The following is a 3,162-nucleotide window of genomic DNA, read 5'->3' on the forward strand; positions in this document are numbered from 1 at the left end:
TCTCATGACCCTGGCATCAAGACCTGAGCTGAGATCAAGAGTTCAGTGCTTCACTGACTAAACCACCCAGGCACCCCTGAAAGGCACTTTTAAAAGAAGGAAAAGGCAAGTCACAGACTGGGAGAAAATATTTGCAAACCATACATCTGGCATCTGGTGTAGAACTAATACCTGAAGTATATAAAGAACCCTTAAAAGTCAACAATGAATAAATGAACAATGCAATTACAAAGTGAGCAAAAGATCTGACTGGATTACTCATCAAATAAGATATCCAGATAGCACATTATCATATGAAAATCTCCTCAATATCATATATCATTAGGGAACTGCAAATTAAAATAGCAATAACACTACACACCTATTAGAATGGTCAGAATCCAGAACACTGACAATAGCAAATGCTAGAGACAATATGGAAAAATAAGAACTCTGTCATTCGTTGCTGGTGTCTCTCTCACTGTGTCTCTCTCTGTCAAATAAATAAATAAAAATCTTTAAAAAAATAATTAAAAAAGAATAATTGTGTACTTGATATTGCATTTAGAAGACAATTTGACAGGGGTGCCTGGGTGACTCAGTCGGTTAAGCATCTGACTCTTGATTTTGGGTCAGGTAAAAAAAAAAGACAATTTGGCAGTTTCTTACAAAGCTAAACATAGTCTTACCATATAATCCAGGATTATGGTCCTAGATATTTACTCAAATGAATTGTGACTACTCAGTGTTTATCAGTTATCTTTATTACAAATACCTTCTATGTCTGCCATGTGTAGTTTAATTTTATTTATGATACATTGTGGTAGAGGCACTATAGACCCAGGGCTGGATATCGACCCCAGCTCCATTACTTATCATCTCCATGACCTTGGACATTTTAGTTCATCTCTAACTTTGTCTCAGTTTCTTCCTCTGTAAAATTTAGAGGTGAATTTTACTGCATTTAATTATACTTCAATAAAACTCATTGAAAAGCAGGGCGCCTGGGTGGCTCATTTGGTTAAGTGACTGCCTTTGGCTCAGGTCATGATCCTGGAGTCCCAGGATCAAGTCCCACGTCAGGCTTCCTGCTCGGCAGGGAGTCTGCTTCTCCCTCTGACCCTCTTCCCTCTCGTGCTTTCTATCTCTCATTCTCTCTCTCTCAAATAAATAAATGAAAAATCTTAAAAATAAAAAACTCATTGAAAAGCAGACACAGAGACTCCTTCTGCCCTTTCTCCTGCAGCCTGGAACATGATTGTGATGGCTGGAACTTTGGCAGCTATCTTAGATTATTAAGATAAAGCCCATGTTGAAGGGGAGGAGCAGGGAAACTGAAAGAGGCCTTTACACATGATAGAATTTCATTTCCGTATCACATAAAACAGTTATGAAAATGGAGTATTCAGGGATGGGACAGTAGATCCACAAAGTTGTCAGCAAAAAATATTTAAATCTATTTTGTGTAACAACAGAAAAATCTTAAAACTTCTAGATGTCAAAATAATAGCTAACATTTATTGATTGTTTTTTGTTTACCAGTTTCCATTCATGTACTTTGCATTATACTTATTTAATCTTCACAAAGACCTCTGAAATAGATAATTTTATCACTCTGATTTTACAAATGAAGAAATTTATTTAGGGATGTATCAGTTTGTTCATGCATTCACTAGTTGATGGGCATTTGGGCTGTTTCTGGGTTTTTGGTTATTATGAATAAAGCTACTATAAGCATCCATGTACAAATCTTTGTGTGGACATAATTTTAATTTCTCTTGGGTAAATACCTAGGAGTGGAGTTGTTGAGTCAAATGATAACTGCATGTTTAACTTTATAAAAAGTGACAAACTTCTTTTGAATGGGGCTGTACAATTTTGTGTTCCCACTTAGAGTGCATAAGAGGTCCAGTTGGTCCACATCCTTGCCAATATCATCAGTATTGTCAGTCTTTTTAAATTTAGCCATTCTGGTGGATGAGTATTGGTATTTGTTATTTTAATTAACATTTTCCAATTGACTAGTGATATCGAGCATCTTTTCTTATGCTTTTTTGCAATTCACATATAAAAGCTTTAGTTTTTTTAAAAAAATATTTTATTTATTTATTTGTCAGGGAGAGAGGGAGAGAGAGAGAGCACAAGCAGGGGGAGCGGCAAGCAGAAGGAGAAGCAGGGCCCCGCCCCTACTGAGCAAGGAGCCCGATGTGGGACTCAATTCTAGGACCCTGCGATCATGACCTGAGCCAAGACAGACACTTAACCGACTGAACCACCCAGGCATCCCTAAAAGCTTTACTTTTTGAAGAGGTCAAATTTATCAGTTCTGTCCTTCATTACTTTACTTTTTTTGTATTTTGTTTAAAAAATCTTTTCCTATCCCAAGGTCATAGGGATATTTTCAAATATTTCCTACTAAAAATTTTATTTTCACAATTAAGTCTTCAATCCACCTGGAATTTATTATTTATTTATTTTTTTTTTTTTTAAAGATTTTATTTATTTGAGAGAGAGAGGAGAGACAGTGAGAGAGTACGAGTGGGAAGGAGAGGGAGAAGCAGGTTCCCTGCAGAGCAAGGAGCCCAATACGGGGCTCGATCTCAGGACCCTGGGATCATGACCTGAGCCGAAGGCAGATGCTTAATGACTGAGCCACCCAGGTGCCCCTGGAATTTATTTTTTAATCTGGTGTGAGGTAGGGATCTAGTTTGATTTTTATTCATTACTAGAGACTCAACTGTAAAAACACTATTAATTTTTTTTACTGATTGGTAATTTGTATTGTTACTTTTGCCATTTACCAACTTCCCATATATGTAGGTGTTCCAGGTGCATTTTCTGTTGTGTTCTACTCCTATGGTATAAATGGCTTCAATATCTCCTATAAGTTTCTGCCACAAAGAGTTTATTCATGCTGTTTCTTATGTCTAGAGTGCTCTTCCCTGTCAGCTCCCCCTTTCTTTCCTTTTTCTTTTTATTAACATATAATGTATTATTTGTTTCAAGGTCACAGGTCTGTGATTCATCAGTCTTAGACAATTTGCAGTACTCACCATAGCACATAACCTCCCCAATTCAGCTCCCCTTTCAAAATCCTAATGATTCTTCAAAGTCCAGCTCAAATGGTCCTTATAGTCTTACAGGATCCTGCCGTATGCCTTTCTTACTCCTCTAAATCAAATG

Source organism: Eumetopias jubatus, unplaced genomic scaffold, assembly GCF_037043125.1.
Source record: "Eumetopias jubatus isolate StellerSeaLion01/CBP00866 unplaced genomic scaffold, mEumJub1_p1.0 scaffold_1, whole genome shotgun sequence".
Lineage (NCBI taxonomy): Eukaryota > Metazoa > Chordata > Mammalia > Carnivora > Otariidae > Eumetopias > Eumetopias jubatus.